The sequence below is a fragment of the Urocitellus parryii genome, unplaced genomic scaffold (assembly GCF_045843805.1).
Source record: "Urocitellus parryii isolate mUroPar1 unplaced genomic scaffold, mUroPar1.hap1 Scaffold_45, whole genome shotgun sequence".
Lineage (NCBI taxonomy): Eukaryota > Metazoa > Chordata > Mammalia > Rodentia > Sciuridae > Urocitellus > Urocitellus parryii.
This window is the reverse complement of record NW_027554016.1, coordinates 1,293,321-1,318,976: the sequence shown is the minus strand read 5'-3', so window position 1 is coordinate 1,318,976 and position 25,656 is coordinate 1,293,321. Positions and strand designations below refer to the sequence as shown.

The 25,656-nt window shown below is 42.8% G+C and overlaps 1 long non-coding RNA gene across 1 annotated transcript in view; it reads right to left on the bottom strand.

The window, feature by feature from the left end:
* Positions 1-25,218, bottom strand: part of LOC144252528 (uncharacterized) — a 55,997-nt gene extending 30,779 nt beyond the window's left edge. Inside the window, exon 1 of the long non-coding RNA XR_013343019.1 lies at positions 24,750-25,218. This is a non-coding gene — a long non-coding RNA (uncharacterized LOC144252528). The remainder of the gene's footprint in view (positions 1-24,749) is intronic.
* Positions 25,219-25,656: the final 438 nt, after the last annotated feature.

The window sequence follows — 25,656 nt, the reverse complement described above, 5'->3', positions numbered from 1 at the left end:
CATCCCTGGGGGTACTGCAGGTCGGTGCAGCGGGGAGAGGGCGAGAAGCTGCATGCACTGCTGCTGGGGGTCTCCATGAGATGGGGACACTATGAATGCTGCATCTAAAACAAGATGCAAAAATAAATCGTATTCTCACCTGCCAACAAAAACAAACAGCTAAAAATGCTTTTTGTTCCTTTTTTTTTTTTTTTAAGCATCAAGATAATATTGAATGCCTAAAAGAATTTCCACAGAAGACAGGCAAGCTCTCTATAGGGAAAAGTATGATTTCATTCAGGGGACCTACATATCTAAATATAAGAGATATGCCATGCTCATGGCTGGAAGCCTCAATGTTGTAAAGATGTCAATTCTCCCCAAATTGATGTTCAGGCTCAATGCAGTCTCAATCAAACATCCAACAGATAATGTATAGTTGAGCTTTGCAAGCTGCTACTTAAACTTATATGAAGCACAAAAGAACAAGATGGCTAAGACATTCTCAAAGAAAACTAGTGTGAGATCTGCCTTCACACGATTTTCTATAAAGCCCCAGCAATTAAGAGAGACCAGCAGAACAAGCACACAGCCTCAGGCAGACCTCAAGTACACTGCAGCTTTGTACATGACAGAGCAGTGCAAGAAGGGAAAGGACATGCTCCTCAGCAGTGTTAAGTAACTAAGAACTCTGGATCCACCCGGGAAAAGAGAGACTGGAGCCCTGAATTGCCCCCAAGAGGGAAGGCAAGACACAGAGCTGCTGCAGAGAACACAGAAATTACCTTCACACTCAGGAAAGAAAAACTTATAAACAAAATATAAAGAAGCACTAACTCTAAAGGGAAAGACTGCAAAATCTGACATTAAATCTGAGAGTGTCAAAAGACCCTACAAAGATCATGAACAAACAAGCTTCACAGTGGAAATGTATTCATAGTACAAAATATATAAAAGCTCCTAGAATCGATAATAAAAAGATAACTCAACAGAAAATAGACAAAATACCCAAATAGGCATTTTTTTTTTAAAGAAACAATGCAGTTTCCTTGTGCCCTACACGTGCTTGCAGGCACAAGGACAAGCAAGAAAATTCACTCCATTGTGATTTGGTAGCAGGAAGGGTAAGCCAGCTGGGTTGTGCTCACGTATCGCAGCCTCACAGAGGGCAAAGGTGAGTTAAGCACACACACCACATACTCAACACCTGGGAGAATCCACTGAGGAAATGAGCAACACAAAAAAAAATAAATAAATGCAGCCTATCACTTAGATAAATCTCAATGTAGGTAAAACTGAAGTGCAGTTTCTAGAAATGCATGCGTGGATAGGAAACCATTAAGAACCATTAAAAAAGTAAGAGCAGGGGCTGGGGTTGTGGCTCAGGGGTGCGAGGCACTGGGTTCGATTCTCAACACCACATAAAAATAAAATAAAGGTGTTGTGTTCAACTACAACTAAAAAGATATCCAAAAAAAAAAAAAGTAAGAGCAAGATTTGCCGCTTAGAGTGAGAAAGTAGTGAAGATAAAAGGGCACATCAAGGGCTTTCAGGGTGCTGAAATGTTCCCTTTCCTGACCAGAAGTTCACAAATGATTTTTTAAAATATTGATTGAACTGTAAATAGATGTTTCATTATCTTAAAAAGGAAAGAAAATCAAGTAGGAATAGGATGGATCTTCTTAAATAAACCAGGTAAATGAAAAGAGCTGTTGGACTATTCCTTGCAGGGCTCCAATGGCTGTTAGCACCAAAGAGGATTTTGTATAATTAACTAAGCCTTCAAGGTAGCAAGTCAAATCCAGAGCCCTGAGACTGCGTGACAAAGTGCCCAGTTTAGATCTGTAACACCAACCAGGAGAGGATTTGATTCTCAGAGCTTAAATCCTGCTGCATGTTTAACAACTATTTCAGTTTCTCCTCTGACCTTCCTAGCTTTCCAAAGCTCAAATGAGATGCAAATACCTCTCTCCCTTCCAGCAGGGAGGGGCTCTCAGAGCACTGGCAGGCTTCTCACCTGGATGGGGCAGGGGCGCTCCTCCAGACATTCATCTGCACTATTTTTTGGATACACCAAGTCATCTTAAACTTTAATGGCATATTTAAGTTAGAAGAATACTCCACTGTGAGAAAATTAGGTCCAACAAAAAATGAACCCAATAATGAACAATTTATTAATTACAAAAAATCAACTATCAAGAAATCAACTACACTGTGGCACACATGTGTAATCCCAGTGCCTTGGGAGGCTGAGGGGGAATTCCACGTTCAAGGTCAGCCTCAGCAACTTATCAAGACCCTGGAATTGGTGGGGCAAAGTACCCAAGAAAAGAATGCTCACCGAGAAGGGACTGGACTCCAGATTCCCACACAGAGTCACTTGGAGTTCCTGGCTGAATGACAGGCTATGTGCGCTCCTGGTGAGACTCCAGGAAACCAAGCAAAGAACAACTACTGGGGAAGAGGAGGCTAGAAAAGGCCAGGAAAACCAGGTTCCAACATACGGAAAGAAGAGAGCTGGGAGGACACCAGCAGACACAGCAAAGCCACTGGGCACAGGGCTAACCTAGACCCAGAGTGAAGGCTCCTCCAGGCAGAGGTCTTCAGACTTTTTATGCAAGTGCCAGAATCAAGATTCCAGACTTCAGAGGCTACACAGTCTATCCACCTTGGCCACTGCAGAATGAAAGCAGCAAACAACACATGAATGATGTGGCCGGGTTCCCAAAGACTTAAGCAGGGGCCACATTTGGTCTGCAGGCCACAATGTGCCAATCCCTAACCTAGATCTGTTTTTAAAAAGAAAGAAAACGATCCTTGAAAGAATGAAACTGATTCACAAGTAAATGAACTTCCTGCCAGAATAAAACTCAATGCTACCATTTTAAAAAGACAATAAAATGTGGATCCTCAAAACGTAACATTCTTTAGACTATCACTATGGTCCATCATGCAACCAAAATCACTAGATGTAAGCAAAAGCAGGAAAATGTGGCCCATAGCTGTTAGTCAGCTTTGCATCACTGTGACCAAAAGACCTGACAAGAACAACTACCAGATGCCATAGGAGAACAGAGGCAAGCTTGAAGACAGCACAACAGAAACAATCCAAACTGAGCAAAGAAAGGGGTCCTCAGCAGAACAACATCAAGCATCTAAAATAAGCATAACCAGAAACTGAAGAGGAGCAGGAAGAGGAATAGAAAAAATGGAAGAAACAATGGCAGTACATTTTACAAACTCTTGGTAAAAAACTGTACTCCTACAGATCTAAGAATCAGAATAGGCACATCATAATCCAACAACCAAATTCCAATAATAAAGAGAAAACTCCTAAAAGTAACTGAGGAAAAAAAAGACTCTTTACATTCTGGAGGGAAAAAAAAAACAACAATGAGAGGCCAGGTATGGTGGTACACACACATCATCCCAGCAACTCGGAGGCTGAGGCAAGAAGATCAAAAATTTGAGGCTAGCTTCAGCAACTTAGCAAAGCCCTAAGCAACTCAGTGAGACCCTGTCTCAGAATAATATATATATGAATAAAGTCGGAGGCTGGAAATGTTGGTTAAGTGGTTAAGTGGTTAAGCTCCCCTGGATTCAATCCCCAGTACCAAAAAAACAAAAAACTCCCCAGTGAGAACCCTCCCCAGGATGGTACAAACCAGGGACAAAAGAGCCATGCTAGAAGGAGAGCTGCCAACCACAAATTCCACATCCAGGGAAAATACCCTTCAAAAATGAAGGTGACATGAAGACATCCCCAGAAAGGCAAGAGCTGAGAGAACATGCTGCCAGTATACCAAGACTATGAGAATGTTGGCATCCTCCAGGCTGAAGAAGACGCCAAACTCACAAAGGAGTACAGACTGGAAATGGAAACATGGGAAGTGTGATACATTTTCTGATTTTGTAATTTCTTTCAAAGATAACTATTTTATACAAAGATAACACTGTAGCATGGGGTTTATAACATACAAGTAAATCAGATATCCATACCAAAAAGAGAGACACAGAGGGCTGGGGCTCAGTGGTAGAGCGCTTGCCTAGCCATGTGTGAGGCACTGGGTGTGAGTCTAAGCACCACATAAAAAATAAACAAATAAAGGTACTGTCTCCATCTATAACTAATAAAAATATTTTTTAAAAAAAGAAGGATGGGCTGGGGATGTGGCTCAAGCGGTAGCGCGCTCGCCTGGCATGCATGCGGCCCGGGTTCGATCCTCAGCACCACATACAAACAAAGATGTTGTGTCAGCCGAGAACCAAAAAATATTCAAAAATTCTCTCTCTCTAAAAAAAAAGAAGAAGAAGAAGAAGGATGCAGAAGTCTGTCATCTCAGAGTTCTCATGTCACATGGAACGGGGTGTGACATCTTAGCAGACAAACTCTGATAACATTTAAGTTAAGGATGTAATGCTATAAATCTGATTTGCTATAAACCACCAAAATATTAAAACAAGAGAAACACATCTAATACACAACAGAGGACTTATAATAGGGCAATTTTTTTAACTAACATTAAAATCATCTTGCAGGTTTTAAGTATTATAGCACAGAAGCTAATGTAGCTCAGTGCTTGCCTAGCATGCACAAGAACTCCAGCCTAGGGGAGGGGGGGGATTACAGTATAGGAAAATGCAAACTTTTTTAAGTATAAGTCTATCTATCCTACCTCCCACTCCTGTCCGTCTGTATCTTTGCATACATTTTTACATAGATGAACAATTGTTTTATAAGTATATGCGCCTAAAAAAAAACAAACAAACAAAAAAAAAAAAAAACAGGATCACTAAGAAATCTTCCAAATTAACAAGTGAATGACAACCCTGTCAGAGGACACCTGGAATGTGGTCTTTCAAACACCTCTTTAAAAACCCTCTGATGGGCAGACTCACAGACTCTGGAACAGGAGTCCCCTGTGCTTCTCCTTTGCTAGCAAAGCAATAAAACTTCTTTTTCCATTTTCTTAAGATAATAATAATAATTTTAAAATAATAAAAATAAATAGAAACATATCATATAGTCTGTTCTATGTCTCATTTGTTTTTATTTAATAAAATATCTTGGAAACTTCCCATACCAGCACATATAGAGTGTAACTCCGCTGTCTTTACCAGCAGCACTGAAATCTATTGACTGATGTACCACATTTACATGATCCCCTCTCTACTGATGGCAGAGTTATTTGCAGTTTATTTGCATTCAATAAATACTAAGTAAGCAAGTGGATGAGTGCTGCAATAAACATTCTATGGAAAATTAGGATAAAAGCCAGTTTTTCATATTTGCTTGGATTTATTATAACTAGATTTTAAAATAGGCTTACAATTGTGTAAAGATAAAGGCAGAGTCATTCATTTTTTAAAATATTCACACTACTTTCAGAATGCATTTCTATGGAAGTCACCAAATGAAAGAAAAAATAATATATAGAATCTCCTTAGCATAAAATGCCTCTGGAAGAAAATTCTTTTGCATAAGGGACAATCGGACCACTCCTTCTCAAATACATATAGTTAAGTGAAAACCACACAAAAAAAAAAAAAACCTCTAATATGGTAATAAAATAGATTACAAATTAGGAGTTCCTGCCGAAAATTAAGAACAGCAATATAAAGCACTGACACAGCACCAGGACATCTGATCATCAACACAATGTTAAGGCAATAAATAAGCAAGGGCCAGGGCTCAGCCCTACTCAGCAGGACCAAGAGTGTCAGGGATTGAGGACAAGGGAACAAAGCCAGCTCCAAGACTACTGTAACCTTCGGACACACTTTTGGCACCTGAGCTCCTTGAGGGCACCTGCAGCAGACACAGCACGTGAAGCCCCAGGCCACTCTGTGGTCATCGCTTGATCCCTTTCATCACAGAACCCAGGCAAGGGTAAGAAGGTACCCCAAACACAAACACAGAAGAATGTGAATCAAACCAAAACTCACAGGTGAAATTCAAGTTCTAGATCTTAGCAACAAGTTCCTAGGCTTTGCTTTCAGAGAAGGGAATCCCTGGACAGAATAAAGAAGAAGCCCTGCAAACAAGATGAGGAAACAAAAGACCCAAATCCAGGCGGCAGGAAGTGTGGTTTCAGACCCACTTCCAAATTCCAAAGGTCAGCCCCACATCTGCCTCCAGGTGAGAATGGAAGAATTTCCTACCTGAAGCGCACTTTACCTGGAACAGTGCTGGGTCAAGGGAATGTCAATGTTCAAATGGGGAAGTGACAAATGCAGAGTAGAAGAACCAGAGAGGCACATACAGCAGCAAATAAGGGTTTTTAGGACATGTCCAAAAAATTCCCTGTTAAACTCAAGCAGTTCACCTCACAGACCACGAAGTAGAGCAATGAAAATGCTCACGTTGGTAGCACCTTCATTAGAAATAGGGCTACAATAATAACTATCAGATCCTGAAAATTCCACCCCAGTTAGATCCTGAAAATTCCCAGAACTGTTTGAACAAGAATACTCATTCTGAATGAAATTAATCTGACCACTAAAGAAAGTGTGAAAGCTATTACTGGATACCTAGTATCTGGAGTGATGGCTTATAAGAACAGATTCATTTTCCGTAGAGCATTCACAAACACTAACCTAAAGAAATATGTCATAAAGTCTAGTTTTTTTTAAATTTTTTTTGTAGTTGTTGATGGACAATACCTTTATTTTTATGTGGTGCTAAGGATTGAACCCAGTACCTCACACATGCCAGGCAAGCATCCGCCACTGAGCTACAGCCCCAGCCCATAAAGTCTATAGTTTTTGATGAATCTGCAATACTTTCCCTTCATTCAACATGAGCAAATAGAACAAGGATCTTAGGAGAGCTCCTGCCCTAGGCCAAAAAAGGGAAAAGATGGAGAGAGAAATCTAAGCCATCCAGCTTGGGACACCCACTAGGATGGTGTTTGTTGAAACTTTTGCCCCCCACCAACTGAAAGAAATCCTAGGTATGGCTAGCTGCCTCAAGAGGCTACAGTTTCTACTCTTTTATCTTCCAAATATTCAATCACTTACAATATCTAAGCCACCATACACAAATAGAATGGGGTGGATTATTAGCTTTGCCACATTGAGCATGTGGACAAAAATACAAAGAGGCTCAAGCCAGTGCCCTCAGAACTATAAGGAAGGTCATTTACTGGTCCCTTGTTTCCCTGCAATCCCAGGTCCTTCACAAGTATTACCCCCACTAAATCCCAACACTGCACCATAAGGCAGGCAGTCTAAGACCCAGTTTGCACATGTGAACACTAAGGCTAGAGCAGACAGCTAGAGGGCCACAGAGACAGCCTGGACCAAGGTCAGCCACACGCCAAAGTACATCTCTTAGATTAAAAAACTCTGCAATCCTCGGAAAAAGTTCAAGACAATCCACCTCTACATCAGGAGAGCCGTTAGAAACCACAAAAGCTGCACCCTGAGAATTAACAGGGAGCAGTGTGGGCACTAGGAGTCCAAGTTGTAGGGCACTAGGCTGGGACTCCTGGCTCTGTTACTTAATAGTAAAAGAATTCCTAAGGTTGGCTGACCTCTCTAAATAACCTCGGGTTACTCGACTCTAACAAAACCCTGCTAGTGCTGGACTAGATAGATGGATCCATGCCGAGAAATGTTTGCAGATATGAAAGGGACACAGAGTGCAGAGTGAGATGGCTCTGAGAACTGAGCCCCTTGCCCACCTCCACCCTCAGCGCAGCTTCTCCTGCCTTCCTGTGTCTTTAATCTTTCCCCTCTGCTGGCTCCTTCACAAGGAAGCATTTGTTTACTGTTGCCTCCACAGATACTCACCACTGTTGGGAGGGGGCTGTGCCAAAGCTGCCCTCCCCTTGCCTCCTAAACAACTAGTTATTTCCCAGCAATCAGCTTCTACTAAACTACATACTCCATAAAAACATATGTAGCAAAATCACCAAAAGCACGTGGTTAAGTCATGCAACAAATGGTTACAAAGTGTCTACCATGCGGCAGACACTTCCCAGAAGTGCTACACACCTGGGAGAGAGCCTTCATGCTTTTTCTACCCGGCTGCTTCCAGCGCTGGCCTTGCAGAACCCAACTCCACGCCACGATGGGAAAAATGCAGATGAGTGCAACTACCTTGAAACAGATCAGTGGAGTCCACTGAGGCTGAGTGCATGTCCCAGCACCCAGCCTTCTGCTCCTACACTTTTACCTAGGAGAAATCAGTGTGCAGGTTCCCAAAGGATGCATAGAAGAAGGGTCACTGCAGTACAGTCCTAACAGCATACATGCTAGATGCACAGGAGAAGCCAGCCGGAGCTGTAGACGGTGGACGGCACACTGAGCTGAGAGTGAGCATCTTACATAGTGCAGCAAGTGAGTCACGAGGTTCAGGGGAAAGGACCGGACTGGCAATCTAGGCCAAGAGGGTGGCTTCCCAGGATGGATGGTGACTGGGGAAGGCACAGAAAAGCCAGGAGGCTGCAGGCTGTGCCTCGGCCTGGCGGCTGGTTCCCAGTGTGCTCCCTCTGTAGCAATTCATAAAGCACTTGCCATGCGGGAGGTGTTCTTGCCAAACCCAGGTCCCTTAAGGTAGACTCTCTTTAAAAAAAGCATAAAACCAAGTCTAACAAATATCAGGATCTCAAGAAAAATCAGAAGATAAGCCCCTTCCTTAAAATGTTTACATGTTTTAGTAAATCTCATTGAAGTGAATATGATCATCGTCTCCCACAAACGCTTCCCGTCTTACCCAGGATCCCATGCACCCCGGCGCCCCCTCTACACTCCAACCAGCCAACCCCTCCTCCCTCGGGGTGCAGCCAGGTTCTCCCTCCTTCAGGGAAGCCCTGTGAGCAGGGATTCCTCTTCTGAAACCTGGTTCAGCTGCTGCTGTGCCCTGCAGGGCTGAGTGATGTAACAACCCTACACAACTCCGAAAGCGTCTCAGGATCAGAACCCTGTGGCAGATTCACTAGGCTGATCTGCAGCGTAGTTTATAATTCCTTTCAGGGTTATGAACTGGGTCTATACCTTCACATTCCCTCAGAGGAAATGGTACAGCAGAGGCACTTACAAAGAAGTCAATAAGTAAAACAAGAAGAGGTCAATACCCAGCTGCACGACAAAACAGTTGGAGTGCCGGCAATGGCCTAGCATTTACTGGCACCTGCATTCTTCCACAGGCAAGAATGCAGGACCCAGGAGACTGCCTGGCTCCAAACCTGTGCTCCACCCTCCACCAGGTAGGTGACCCTTAGCAAATAATTTAACCTCCTTGCCTCAGTGTCCTCAGTGTAAAAGTAGCTGATAGGACTGCTATAGCAGCTAAAGGGACTGTTGTATGGAAAGCCTAAACGATGCCTGACCAAGGATGTACTACCTCAAACTACACCAAGCTTACTAGGACCCTCCAGAAGCAGGAAAGATGGTAAGAGCTAGCTAGTGTGGGGGACAATCCAGTTCTCTTCCTAGCGTACATCTTATTGTAATGTCTCAGCTCTTACGAGGGCAAGGATATCAAAAAGGTATAGTCAGAAGAGCTGGGGGTGAGGTCAGGTGCAGTGGCCATGCATGTAATCCCAGCTACTCCAGAGGCTGAGGCAAGAGGATGGCAAGGTCCAGGCCAGACTCAACTACTTAGCAATAAAACTCTGTCTCAAAAGAAAACGGAAGCCAGGCGAGGTGGCGCACGCCTGTAATCCTAGCAGCTGGGGAGGCTGAGGCAGGAGGATCAAAGCCAGCCTTAGCAAAAGAGAGTCACTAAGCAACTCACTGAGACCCTGTCACTAAATAAAATACAAAATAGGGCTGGGGATGTGGCTCGGTGGTCGAGTGCCCCTGAGTTCAATCTCCCATAGCCCACACAAAAAAAAGAAAAGAAAAAGGTCTAGGGATGTAGTTCAGTGGTAGAATATTTGCCTAGTGTGCAGTATTTGCCTAATATACCCAAGGCACTGGATTTAATCCTTAGCACCACAAAAGAAGAAAAAGGAAGCCAGGCACAGAGGTACACACCTATAATCCTGGCAATTCAGGAAGCTGAGGCAGGAGGATCACAAGTTCAAAGCCAGACTAGCAACTTAGCAAGAACCTGTCTCAAAATAAAAAATAAAAAAGGGCTGGATGGGCTCAGTGGTTAAACACCCCTTGATTCAATCCACAGTACCCAAAAAACAAAGAAGAAACTACTAAAAATATATACAGTCAACTTTTCATATCCTAAAATTCTGCATCCATAGACTCAACCTTCCAGGATCAAAATATTCAAAAGAGGGCTGGGGATATAGCTCAGTTGGTAGAGTGCTTGCCTTCCACGCTCAAGGGCCTGGGTTCAATCCCCAGCACCACAAAAAAAAGAAAAAAGAATATATTCAAAAGAAACATCTCTACTGAACATGTACAGACATTTCTCCAATCATTATACCCTAAACAATGCAGCTGAATAATTATTTACATAGCCCTTACATTGTATTAAGCATCATAAGTAACACAGAGGTGATTCGAAGTACACGGGAGTATATGTGTGGGTGATTTGCAAATACTACACCATTCTATGTAGACTGAGCTTCCTTAGAGTTTGGTACCCACACAGCAGGGGGTGGTCCTGGAATCAATCCCCCATGATCCAACTACATTCAAAATTGCCCACACAGTATGACCCTGATCTTGGGGAGTGGAAAGTCCTGGTTCTCTAACAACATCCATTTGTTATATGGAATACATAACTGAGTGCTGGGGTGGTAGCAGTGCTGATGATAAGAAACAAAGCCAGGTCAAGCCACACAGTAACAGGAGCTGTGGGAGAAGAGAAGCGCCAGAAGCAGCATCTCCTAGGAGGCCTTGGGAGAGAAGGTGAGGCCTGGCTCTGGCTCTCACCCCCTGCCTCTGTTCATTCTACTCTCTTCCACGTACTGCCTCAGAGCTCCTCTGTCCACCCTCACACTCAGCTGCCAGGGCCACTAACACCCTGCCTCCTGATGTGTGTCCACATCTTCCCCAGGAAACTGGTACTGCCTAAAGAGCAGGAGCTGTTGGTTGGGGGTACAGCTCAGTGGTATAGCATGTGCCTCATCCACACAAATCCTAGCACACACGCACAAATCAGTAAGTATTCACCAATGTATCTACCATGGTGCTTGGCACACAGCAGGTTCTCAATAAATAGTAGTTAAACTAAATTCCACAAGTCAATTGTTTGAAAATTAACTGACCTTTTCCTGTGTTACTCCTCCTAAGTACAGAGATTTTCATCTCCCCCACCATGCACTACCCACTACACCAGCAGGGGGCTCAGGCAGGTGCCCTGTGCACAACAGATACCAATGAAGTCCAATAAGCAGAACTCCTTAATCATCACCTTGTCAATAAACGGCCTATGGATAATTGCTGCCTTGTGCTTCCACTTGACTTTTTATAAGGATATGATTTTTCTCTAATAAAAATTCCTCAAGGCCATAACCATATCTTATATCCTTTTATGTCCCACACCGCCCCAGGTTCTGTCCCAGACTTTATATGTAATGGTCCTATGATGTTCACAAAAGCAGTGATCTTAGGACTGGGGTGGTGGCTCAGTGGTAGGAGAGCACTTGCCTACGATGTGTGAGGGACTGGGTTTAATTCTCAATGCTGTATATAAGTAAATAAATATTATTAAATAAAGGTTCATCCTCAACTAAAAATATGTATATTTTAAAAAAAGTGATCTTCCCACAAAACACTGACAAACCCCAATCCTCACCCTCTAATAGTACAGGTGTGTGCACTTCACTGTACATACATTTACCTCAAACATCAATACAAATAAATATCAACTCCTTAGTGGTTTCATTTCCCAAGAGGCATGGGTTATGATTCAGAGACTTCTGTGCACGCCAGCTTGAGCAAGTGAGTAGATGAGGACCTTAGAGTGGCTTCTCACTGGCAAGGAAGGACAAGGCAAGCACAAAAGGGGAAGAGCAGAGCGTGCCTTGTGGGAAAGGCTGCACTAAAGCTATCTCTGTGGTCAAGGTTCCCAGCATGGAGTGAGCATCCACAAACGCAGACCTCTCCATGAGACCTCTTCTGCTGAGGTTCTGCCAACAATGCGCCCTGCCAGGAACAAGGCACAAACCCAACGCCCAGATCACGGCTGCCAGATTCCACTCTCCACTAACAGGAACTGGCCTCCTTGGGGAAAAGGCAGATTCCAGGACTGAGCAGAAAATGCACAAGGTGAGCCTGGAACTTCCAGCTGTGCAGAAGTAAGTACGTGTTCAACACTGGCATGACATAAGGGCAAAGGAGGTCCCCACTAAGCAAGAAAAGTCAGTAATGACAGTAATGAATCAAAAGACCAAAGGTGAGAGACTATTGAGACCAAGCAACATGTTTTCTGGTACAATGCTCTGAAAACTACTACACACTGCTACCCAAAATGCGAACCTCAATCTGAAGATGAGGAATTGGGGACATTCTACAAAATGAACCCTTTAGAAGCATCAAAGTCTACAAATTCATAAGACAGAAAGTATAGCAGTGAAGTCAGGTGCCTGGCACACACCTAGACTTGGGAGCTACTTGAGAGGCAATGGCAGGAGGTTTGCTAAAGCACGAAAGTCGGAGACCAGCCTGGGCAGCACAGCGAAATCACATCTGGAAAGGAAGAGGAAAAGAAAAGCAGGGCACCTCGGTGGGTCTGAGGATGGGAGAGGACAGAATAAGGGGCTGGAATTTATTATAGGTGGAAAGTTCCAGAGACAGTAACTATACAATGCTCTACATCCAAAGGATGGACTGGATTATCTCAGGTGTTCACTACAGGACAGAAAGCTGGCCCACCACACCCAGCATCATAAATGCACCCAGTGACACTGAACTGGGGGGTGCCCTCAACAGGGACACTGGGCCCCAGCTCCTTCTTTTCACTGCCCAGCAGTTCTGGTGAAGCAGCTTTGCTCCTCTGACGGCTGCAGCCATGGTGTGCTGCCTTGCCTCAGTCGTAAAAGCATGGAGCCAGCTGACTGTGGACTGGATTATCTCAGGTGTTCACTACAGGACAGAAAGCTGGCCCACCACACACAGCATCCTGAATGCACCCAGTGACACTGAACTGCACAAGAAAAAGCTAAATGGCACCCCTTGCCACAGTAGGGAAAATCAAAGTCAGAAAATTTTTAAGAAACTGTAGATTCAAACAGGTTACATTTCAATTTAAAAGATTCTATATACTAAGACTAAGCCTGGAAGAGGACAGAATTGGTAATAAAAGGACATTATTGGTCAAACAGCAACATTTTAACGTGAACTGCAAGTTACTAATAGTATTAAATATCAATGACAGGAAAGGGAAACAAGGAAAACTACCCCACTTACAATGGCCTCAAAAAAATAAAAAATAAAATACCTGGGAATCAACTTAACAAAGGAGGTGAAAGGCCTCCACAGCGAAAATTACAGAACACTAAAGAAAGAAATTAAATAAAACCTTAGAAGATGGAAAGAACTACCTTGTTCTAGATAGGCAGAATTAATATTGTCAAAATGACCATTCTACCAAAAGCACTATACAGATTTAATGCAATTCCAGTCAAAATCCCATTGACATTCCTCATAGAAATAGAAAAAGCAGTCATGAAATTCAACTGGAAAAATAAGAGACCCAGAATAGCTAAAGCAATCCTTAGCAAGAAGAGTGAAGCAGGTAACATCGCTATATTTAAACCATACCACAGAGCAATAGTAACAAAAACATCATGGTATTGGCACCAAAATAGACTGGTAGACCGATGGTACAGAATAGAGGACACAGTATGATGGCTGGGTAAAATTAAAACCTGTTATCAATGACTGTCTCCTCACCAGCTGTTTCCTGTTCTGCCTCTAAAGGTACAAAAATTCTCTGCAGAGTCACACCTTCCAGTGCCTGACAAGTTCAAGGTTTAACAACTTGTTATGACATTAATGCATATTGATTAGACAAAGGCACCAAAAACATACACTGGAGAAAAGATAGCCTCTTCAACAAATGGTGCTGGGAAAACTGGAAATCCATATGCAACAAAATGAAATTAAACCCCTATCTCTCACCATGCACAAAACTCAACTCAAAGTGAATCAAGGACCTAGGAATTAAACCAGAGACCCTGCATCTAATACAAGAAAAAATAGGCCTAAATCTCCATCATATTGGATTAGGCCCCAACTTCCTTAATAAGACTCCTATAGTACAAGAATTAAAATCAAGAATTAATAAATGGGATGGATTCAAACTGAAAAGCTTCTTCTCAGCAAAAGAAACAATCAGTGAGGTAAATACAGAGCTTACATTTTGGGAGCAAATTTTTACCACATGCACATCAGATAGAGCACTAATCTCTAGTGTATATATAGAACTCAAAAAAACAAATAACCCAATCAATAAATGGGTCAAGGAACTGAACAGATACTTCTCAGAAGGTGATATACAATCAACCAACAAATATATGAAAAAATGTTCATCTCTAACAATTAGAGAAATGCAAATCAAAACTACTCTAAGATTTCATTTCACTTCAGTCAGAAGGGCAGCTATTAAGAGTACAAACAACAATAAGTGCTGGCGAGGATGTGGGGGAAAAGGCACACTCATACATTGCTGGTGGGACTGAAAATTGGTGCAGCCAATATGGAAAGCAATATGGAGAATCCTTGGAAAACTGGGAATGGAACCACCATTTGACCCAGCTATCCCTCTCCTCAGTCTATACCCAAAGGACTTAAAAACAGCATACTATAGGGACATAGCCACATCAATGTTTATAGAAGCACAATTCACAATAGCTAAATTGTGGAACCAACCTAGATGCCCTTCAGTAGATGAATCGATAAAGAAAATGTGTTATATACAAACAATGAAATATTATTCAGCATTAAAAGAGAATAAAATCATGGCATTTGCAGGAACATGGATGGAGTTAGAGAATATAATGCTAAGTTAAGTTAGCCAATCCCAAAAAAAACAAATGCCAAATGTTTTCTCTGATTTAAGGATGCTGATTCATACTGTGGTGGGGAGCGGGGATTGGGAGGATCAGATGAACTCTAGATAGGGCAAAGGGGAGGGAGAGATGGTAGGGGGCATGGGGTAAAAAAAGATGGTGAAAGGAGATGGATATAATTACCCTAAGAACATGTATAAAGACACAAATGCTGTGAATATACTTTATATACAACCAGAGACATGAAAAATTGTGCTTTATATGTGTAATATGAATTGTAATGCATTCTGCTGTCATATATAACAAATTAAAATTTTTTTATTTTTTAAAAAATATCAATGACAGGGCTGGAACTGGAGCTCAGTGGTGGAGAGTGCTTGCCTTGAAAGTGTGAGGCACTGGGTTCTATCCTTAGCACCACCTAAAAATAAATAAAGATATTGTGTCCATCTCAACTTAAAAAAAATATATTAATTTAAAAAAATGACAAATGTCTTGGTTTTTATAACTGCACTGGGGTTACATAAGAGAATGACATGTTCCTAGGAGACATCCATATTTAGGAGTAAAAAGAGACAATGTCTCCAACGAACTCTTCAATGATTCAGGGAAAAAATATGTTTTCACATATGAAAATGGAGACTCATAAATCAAGCAAGATAAGATGTAATCAACTGGTGAATCTGCCTTAAGAGTATAAGGAGGGCTGGGGATGTGGCTCAAGTGGTAGCGTGCTCGCCTGGCATGTGTGCGGCCCGGGTTCGATCCTCAGCACCACATACAAACAAAGATGTTGTGTCCGCCGATAACCGAAAAATAAATATTACAAAAAAAAAATCTCTCTCTCTCTCTCTCCCTCTCTCCCTCTCTCTTTAAAAAAAAAAGAGTATAAGGAAGTTCATTATGCTATTCAACAAACTTGTTTTTTTTGGGGGGGTACTGGAAATTGAACTCAGGGTACTCAACCACTGAGCCACACCCACAGCCCTATTTTGTATTTTATTTAGAGACAAGGTCTCACTGACTTGCTTAGTGCCTCACTTAGTAGCTGAGGCTGGCTTTGAACTCACTATCCTGCTGACTCAGCTTCCTGGGACTACAGGCTGTACCACGGCGTCCGGCCCAATAAATTTTCTATAAACTTAAAATTACACCAAAATTTGCTGAGGTTGTAGCTCAGAGGTAAAGTGCCTAGCATGCGTGAGGCACAGGGTTCGATCCTCAGCACCACATAAAAATAAAATATATTGTATACACCTATAACTAAAAAATAAATGTTAAAAAAAATTTAAAAATTACACCAAAATTTAAAAATACAAAATGGTACTAGTCAAGAACAAAAATCATCTGAACAAAGTATGATGGCTGGGTAAAATTAAAACCTGTTATCAATGACTGTCTTCTCACCAGCTGTTTCCTGTTCTGCCTCTAAAGGTACAAAAATTCTCTGCAGAGTCACACCTTCCAGTGCCTGACAAGTTCAAGGTTTAACAACTTGTTATGACATCAATGCATAATCCAATAATTTACCAAGAATGGCATTTTTCTATGTATTTAATTAAAAGAAAAAGGTTCAAACTTCACTCCGCTGAAACAGAGAGACCCCTGTACCCTTCTGGTGTGTTTGGAGTAAAGGTGGAGAGTCAGCAACCTGGAGTCACCACCCACACGTAATCCACACACCACCTTGTTAAGACTGTAGCTTTAGCATCCTACATGGCGATAATGAGGAGGAAGCATTCATATCCATTTCAGGACTCTTCTACAGCACATTGCTCAAAATGGAAAATGGCACATTTTCGTAAAGCAGGGTTTTTTTATAATCTAGGTGGATGGTTTTCTTTCACTCCTGAGACTCACCCGAGACACACTAAGAAAAGTTCACATTTCAAGTACAATGAAGAGAGTGACAAGACCACCAGATGGTCAATGTCCCGCTCCCAAGCTCTGTGCACTCTTTAAGCCCCACATTCTGACCAGACTCCAGTGATTCTACCTTCTCCATGTCCTGTCCTCCGGCCTTACTGTGATTGCCTCTTTTCGGGTTCAGTGACCTCTCACCTTGAACACCACAGCTCCCTCTCCTCTTGGGATCACCTCTCCCCAAAGCCTCCACTCTACCCATAGCCCCTGAGGACAAAAATCATATTTGGCATTCCCCAGCTTACACCTAGAAGCAGCTCCCCAACCACAAGCACATTAAGTCATTGGTTACTGAGTTTACTACTGGTCAGTATGAAAGCTTATGTTTCACAAAAGTACAACTCAGATGATTTCCTACTTAACATAAAACCAAGGTGCTCCTGGTAATAGCGTCATTCTCCCTGCAGACATCATAACCAACACATGCATCAGTGTACTATAATTAGCTGCTGGCTTGTCTCTGTCCTCCTGGGCACAGCATGCTGCAAGTGAAGTAAAGACTTCTGTCTGCCTCCACACCAGATTGGGTCGATTCTCCTCCACTCAAAGATCCTACTGGGTAGCAAGCAGTGATACCCCATTTGGACACAGTGGAAGTCTGGAGGCCCTGCCTGCACTGTAAGGCTACATGGCAGGCAATGCCTCTCCAAGACACTGACTCTTCGGAAAAGCACTCCCAGCTCCAAGTCTGAAGCCCCCAACAGTTACACAGGCAAAGAGAGAATGGAAAGAGTGCAAATTATTAGGTCTTCTGGGCTCCAATCTAATGTCAGTTTCAGTCACTGTCTGACATTTTGGCCAACCACCTCATCTCCTCAAACCCTACCACTTGGTTTACATCTGATGCCCACTCTTTTAACCATGCTTACAACTCTCAAACTTTTGCCAGCGGCCCCTTTACACTCTTAAAGATTCCTGGAGGGGGTCTGGGGATGTGGCTTAAGCGGTAGCACGCCCGTCTGGCATGCATGCGGCCTGGGTTCGATCCTCAGCACAACATACAAACAAAGGTGTTGTGTCTGCTGAAAACTAAGAAATAAAATATTAAAATTCTCCCCCCCCCTCTCTCTCTCTCTCTCTCTCTCTCTCTCTCTCTCTAAAAAAAAAAAAGATTCCTGGAGGGGCTGAGGTTGTGGCTCAGTGGTAGAGTGCTTGCCTAGCATGTGCAAGGCACTAGGATCTATTCTCAGCACCACATACAAATAATTGAATAAAATAAAGATCCATCAACATAAAAAAAAAATATTTCTGGAGACCCCTGAAGACCTTTTTTTCATGAGTTAATATTTATCATCATTTTCCATGTTAGAGGTTAAAACAAAAAAAAAATATTAATTAATTCACTTAAAAGTAACTCTATAAACTCATTATGTATCAAACAATATTTCTATGCAAAAAATATCTTCAGAAAGTGCTAGTGTGGGCTGGGGACATGGCTCAGCAGTAGAACACTTGACTAGCACACACAAGGCTATAGGTTCAATCACCAATGTTTTTTTGTTTTGGGGGGTTTTTTGGTGCTAGTGAGATAAGTGGCACTGCTACATTCTTCCAAATCTTTTTACTATGTAACTTCAGAAAATACAGCTGGGGTGGCTGGGGTTGTAGCTCAGTGGTAGAGCACTTGCCTTGCATGTATGAGGCACTGGGTTCAATTCTCAGTACCACATATAAATAAATAAATTAAATAAAGGTCCGTCAATAACTAAAAAAAAAAAAAATTAAAAGAAAGAAAGAAAATACAACTGAATTCTAACATTTGTTTCCACATTCATTTTGTTATGATATGCTATTTTGGTTGAAGTATAGGAAGAAAATCTGACCTCACAAAGAAAGACACATGGTTAGAAAGGGCAAGAGTATCAGAGTGTCCAAACAACTAAGAGCATTCTCCTTTGATTTTTATCAACACTGAGTGAGAGTTTCTTAGACTTTTGTTGCAACATCTATCAATGTGAAAGCCTATCAGTGAATAGTAAAATCCACTGGTCTAACTTTGAATGGATTACTTGCCTATGAATGATTTTGCATTTTCATGGATTGGTCATTTTGAAATACTGGTTTGCTGAATCATGCAGATGTTTTCAAATGTAGACATAATTCATTATACACCAGTCAAAAAATCACATGCATGGGCTGGGGTTGTGGCTCAGTGGCAGAGTGCTTGCCTCTCACATGTGAGGCACTGGGTTCGATCCTCAGCACCACATAAAAAATAAAATAAAAACAAAGAAAATAAAGATATTTTAAAAGTTACATGTATTAATATCACCATGTTGTCATCATAAGAGTCTTTAAGTATCAGGGAGTTGGGGGGCTCACAGGAAGAGATACAAGTTTTCCAAAACTCTAATTGTCATTTGAAAGCTCAAATTTTCTCATTGGCAACAAATATTGCCAGTTGTTTTTCTTAAAGTGACAGTTCACTTGCTCATATCTGAACATGTGCCTGTCAACTGCCAACATTGATGTCCAGAGCAGGCCTGTCAGCACTCCTTTGGGGCACCTGGTATCCAGGGAAGCAGGAGCTGGCCTGCAGCCTCGGCTCCTCCTCCAGACAGCCACTGGGCTCACATGTAGCAGAAAGGTCATTATACCAAGAATTGAAAGGTTGTGGGCTCCAGAGTCGAGATTCAGTAAAACTAATTATTTTCACTGCTTTATTAATGATATTCTCACATGAAACTAGAATTTTCTTCACTGTGAGTGCATGGCAAAGAAGACAGGAACCACGGCTACAGTTTGCACTGCTGCCTGGAGTCGTGCTAAGACACCACAGTCTGATTCACTGTCACTTTTGCACCATCAGTGCCAGAATGGGCAGGGTGTAAAGACCAATAATGTCTTCTGTTACCATGAGACAGTCCTGACACAGGAGCCCTGGGAGCACAGGGAACACTCTGCAAGTACACTGGGCTAAGCTTGGACTCCAGCATCATTCCCAGTCTGCTTAACACTGGTCTCCCATTTACTTCCAGGTAACCCTCACCACCTAAATTATTCTCCTAATATATCCTGTTTGAGAGCCCATAAGCTCTCAGCCTTTTAGTTGAAGATTACAACCATTTGGGGGGTTAGATTGTGGCTCAGTGGCAGAGCACTTGCCTCGCATATGTGAGGCACTGGGTTAGATCCTCAGTACCACATAAAAATAAATAAATAAGGTATTGTGTCCATCTACAACTAAAAAAAAAAAGAGAGATTTTGACCATTTTGTATTTTGCTTTTTTCCAACTAGGCTTTGTTTCTCAAGTTCTGCTTCTTCTCAGTGCCAGCCATATAACCTAGTGACTTTAGGCAAGCCATTTAAATCAAAGCCTTAGTTTCCTCATCAGTAACAGAGATCAGGATCCCTAAGTAACTAACTATAATAATGTTGAGCCTTAAGAGATGTAATCTGTGTGGAAGTCGTTTGTACACTGTTCACTTTTCCATCAGTACTTTTTTATTTTTTGGTAGTACTGGAAATTGAACCCAGGGCCTCGCACATCAGGGCAAGGGCTCTATCACTGAGCCACATCCCTTTTTATTTTTTTATTTTGAGTCAGGAACTTATTAAGTTGCCAGGCTGGTCTCAAACTTGCAACCCTTGCCTCTATCTCCTGAGTCACTGGGATTACAGGGTGGCCACCATGTCTGGACCCTTCAGTATATTTTTGCTGCATCCCTACTATGCACCAAGCACTGTACTGTAGACTAACAGAGTAAGGAGCATGGAGGATGTCAGGGAAATTTAGTGATCACAAATGGCCATAAGTGTCTGGGTAGCTGCTTCAGATGGGGCAACCAGGGAGGAGGAGTCAGGTGTGCAAAGATCCAGAGGGAAGAGCATCTCAGGTGTCACTATCCAGGAAACAGAAAAGGCAAGTAGGCGCCAGACACAAAGTCTGCCGCCAGACCGGAAGACTTTGTGAGCCAGGAGAAGAGTGTGCTCTCTGCCTCAAACTCTTAGGAAGCCAGGAAAACACCAGGAAGAATCTGATTTAAACCTTTAGAAGACCACTATGTGCAGTGCAAGAATCAGAATGTACCTGCAGTCATCCAGACAAGAGATGGTGGAGCTTAGGCTGGGAACACAGCAAGGACACAAAATGAAGGAATATGTTTTGGGGGTAAAGGTGATAGGATCTACAAATGAAAATGGAGGGTGATGAGGAGAAAGCATCAATGATAAACTCTAGATTTACAGCTTGAATAACTGAATGAATAGCAGTGTGGCATGTTATGAAGGGGATCCGAGATGGTGATGGAGTCAGAGCATCATGGGCATGCAGATGGCATTGAAATCACGGGCCTGATGAGGCTGCCACTCATCAGAACTAGCCAATTAGGTGTCAAACAATAAAGGAAACTGAGGAAGAATCCAGAGTTTCAGGGAGACACTGAGACCAAGTGAGTAAAGAACTGTACGAGGGACAGAGTGGTCAACTGCGTGGAAGGCTGCTGAGAGGTCACATAGGTTAAGACAGAGAAGGGGGCTGGGATTGTGGCTCAGTGGTAGAGCGCTCACCTAGCATGTGTGAGGCTCTGGGTTCAATCCTCAGCACCACATATAAATAAATGAAATAAAGATATTGTGTCCAACTACAACTAAAAAATAAATATTTTTAAAAAATTTTAAAAAATTAAAAAGACAGAAAAGGGACCTTGATTCAGCAACAAACAATGACCACATAAAGAGCAGTCCCAGGGGCATACGACAGAGCCTCCCAGAGCAGCTGAGGGGAGGGTGCAGGGCGAAGGAGAGAGGCAGGGAGATGCAATACCACTCAGAAGAGGGTCTACCTCGGGACTGCCCATCTGCTGTTTCTTGAATGTGTCCTCTCTGCCTCCTCCAAGCAAGGTTTATGCTCACAGGATGGCCACAAAGCAGCGCCCCTGAGCCTAGACACATGCAGACAGAACACGTGGGCCTGTGATCCTGCCCACATGCACACACATTTGTGAACGGCCCAACATGCATGTAAAGGGCATGTTTATCAACAGTCCCACACACATGCAGAGTGTGTCAATGGTTTATTTCAGAGCAACAGTTTTCAGGCCTCCCTGATTCCATCCCACATCTTCCAGGCACAAGATCCATCTGAAACCAATTATCCCCATGCCCACTTTCCAGTAGGTAAACAAACTGTAATAACTATAAATTACTGTAGCAAAACACACATGGGGGAGATACATATATTTATGTACCTGTTTAGCCACGAGTTTATAAATGATTCATTTTGAACTGTAATTTATGTACGTCTAGTTATTTATAAATTACAAGCCAAAACACTGTTAATACATGTATGCATCATTCACTATACACAGAATTAACCAAACAACAAACTAATTTGACAATGACAATATCAAACTAATAGTAACTTAGCAATTAAAATGTGATAATAGAAGTATCTGAAAACCAGACTGACTAAAAACAAAGACAAGCAATCCTAGTTGAGAATGAACATGTGCCATAGCTGGAAGGATGGCAGATGCTGAGGGGCAGGAAAGTCTCTTGGGGTCATTAGTCAACTTTGGTGAAGCTATAAATTTAGGAATCTGTAACAAGGACACTAACCAGGACACAGTATCTAAGCACTAACACATATATAAAAACTATATAGAATCCACATCAGTCTCAGGAAGCAGAAACTGAGCTTGCACACAGGGCAGTGAACAGTCACCAGGAAGTGGTACCTGCAGCTCCTCATACAGCACAAGCAGATCCACAGGTGCTGCTTTACAAAGGCCCTGCTCCATCAAGTTGAAGGAGCCCCAGCACAGGTTGGCCAAGAGGCGGGCTGCTCACAACGGCCAGAGTTAGACCAGCTGCTAATCATTGCAATGATAGAGCAGAAGTCATACATGGGTAACCCACTGGACAAAAACTGCCCCACAAATAGGGTTTGTTCTGCCTGTAGTGTACAACTGCTTTTGTTTTATAATATCTGAATTAGTAGCTAAGATTTCAAAACTGGAAAACTTCACATTATTTAAAAAAAAAAAGGCTAACCAAGGCCCAGCTGCCCCTTTAGCTATGACACATAAGCTCCAGAGCTGCAATGTTCCCACCTTCCAAAAAATGATCATATACCACATCAGACATCTGCAGCCATTTACCTTTGAATCTGTGCTATTATTCTTCTTAAATCTGGCTTGTTTCATTCATTCATGCTACCTTCCTTCAAACTCTTAGTATCATTTGGATTTGCAACCTTTGTCCTAGCAGGGCATGCTGAAAAGTTCTCATGGTCTACCTGAGGAAAGAGACTACAAGAACTCTTTAAGACACCAAACTCTCACGTAGCTAAAAATGTTAGCTGTTGATTTTCTGCTTCATTGCAAAGGTCACAAACAGCAAACCTTCTCACCTGCTCTTTTCTAAATAGCAATCTTGGTAGTTACTAAGATTCACAGAATCCTTATTTTTCTTAATAAGAGCTTCTGAGGGGATGTTGACCATTTATAAATTAATGTTTAAACTAAAAGATCGAAAATATATCCATTAATCAGTTTTGAAAAAAGTTTTGAGCATAGGTTTAATGTAGCAAAAGGAACAACATTTCAAAAGAATGACATAAGAAGGCTCTTTGAGTAGAACAGGAAAAAATTAAAGAGTTGCTTTAAAATAAATTTCTTTCCATCTATGCATAGCAACCACAAATGTTTTTAACTATATAATTAGTACTAAAGATGTCCATAAGATAGACTTATACAGCCTTTCACAATGACAACTTTACTCTTTAAACTGCTTTTGGATGAAACAAATTTTCCTAACCTTTCAAAAGTAAGCCAAAACAACAAATGAAGCACTGGTTAACAGTGAGTGACTGAGCCAGGCTCAGTGGCGCACACCTGTAATCCCAGCATCTCGGGAGGCGAAGGCAGGAGGATTGCGAGTTCAAAACCAGCCTCAGCAAAAGCAAGGTGCTAAGCAACTCGGTGAAACCCTGTCTCTAAATAAAATATAAAATAAGGGTGGGGTTGTGGCTCAGTGGTCAAGTGCCCCTGAAAATTTTCAACATCATATACTAAAAAAAAAAAAATCCTCTATAAAAATATACATAAGCCTAGAGCAAGTCACACACTGTCAGACTAGCTTTTCCTTTTATACCACTGAAATGTTCACACAAATAAAAGCAACTTAAAAGAAAACAAACCATAAAAAGACATATTATAAGTGTACATAGGTGAGATATATTAGCACTCTTTTGCTTTGGAGACAAGGGAATAGGTAAGGGTTGGTGAAAGGCAGATTCAACAAAATTGACTGTTTCTTTCCTACCTACCACCTACTTGTAATCACTGTCCACAATCCAACACCATGAGAACTCCTAAGACCTAGACCCAAACGCTAACCCACCACACCCCAGACTCCCTAATTTCCACTGGAGAAAATGTGTCCAAGTTATAGCAACAAGAAAGCACATATAGGGAGTAAAGTTTAGAAGACTAGGATGAAGCTCACTGCAACTTTAAAAGAAGTTTGCATTAATTTGTTACCAGTTAAACCTTTTCCAGTAGTCTCCCAGTTTCCTGGCGTAACTGTAACAAACTTCTGCACTTCACCCCACTTAACACTACATGGGTGAGAAAATTTTTTTTCCAAGTTATCTTTCTTCTAAGTATTAACAGCAATAAGTATATCCAAGAACATGTAATACTTGCAAAGCTGTATTTTTTAATTTGCTTAATTTTTATTGTCTGAATTAAAATTTCGTTTTCATCCAGTGAATAACAGCTAATCAAAATAGCCTTTCCCATTTTCAACCAAAAACTGGAATCAAATAGTTTTTGCTCTTTGGTTGGTTTGCAACACGAGTGGGGGGGGGCTGGGGGAATAATACTGACACTTTCTCAGGGACACTCATTCTAAGTCTGAACTTTCTTCCCTGGAAAAACTACCAAGTGCAAGGGGTGCCGTGAGAATCCACTTACCTGATCCTTCATCGTCCAACTCTGAGCTAAGGATTTGGAGCCTTCGATTTTCTCGCAGTGCCTCTTTTTCATAAAAGCCAGAGGCAGGTTCCAATCTGTAAGATCGGCCTCGTCTTCCTCCCCGAGTCCCAGAAGGGGCGACTGCAGCATCTCGGACTCCATCAGGGGGGGAGGGGGTGGGGGAGTCCTTGGCAGCAAGCGCTGGAGAACCTCCAGCCTTAAAAACTAGTGTGTACCAGGATCACTGAAATAAGATACAGAAACAGGAGGGGTCGGAAAAGAAATGGATGGAGAGTTTGCGGAGATCCTTATTCAGCAAAAAGTCCGGGACCCTTTCTCTTAACTCTGCGCGGGAAGTCGAAGTGGGGAGGGAAGAGCCGGTGGCAAGTGGGGCAGCCCAAGGAGCTCCGCACAGACACACGCACACCGGGGTCCCAGGCGGCGCCGGCTGTCCGAGGCTCTCAGCTCCCGGAGGCGCTGCGAGCCCAGCTGTCAAGGGCCGAGGGCCTCCAGGCCTCGCGACGACCCCGCTCTCGGCCTCCAACACCTCGGCAGACCCAAGGACAGGGACGGGCAGGCCGCCCGCCCTTGGTGCGGGTTCGCCGACTGCGCCAACCGGGGAGGCCTCCGGCCGAGGGGAACAGGTTCGGCGCGCCTCGGGTCTCGCGCGAGCAGTCTCAGCCCTGCGGGTCCCGCACTCGCCGGAGCTGCTGCGGCAGGAGCCAGGACCAGCCCATCGTGCTCGCCTGCGGCCGGCTCCTCAGCCCCGGGTCCCCGCGGCCTGACTGGCGCTGGCCTTCGGCCCCGTGGCTTTCTCCTGCCGGAGGACGAGTCCCTAGAAGCGGGCGACACCGACCTGCGGAGAGAACGGGCAACCTGGGCTTGCTGCGCTAGAGGAGTTTTGCCC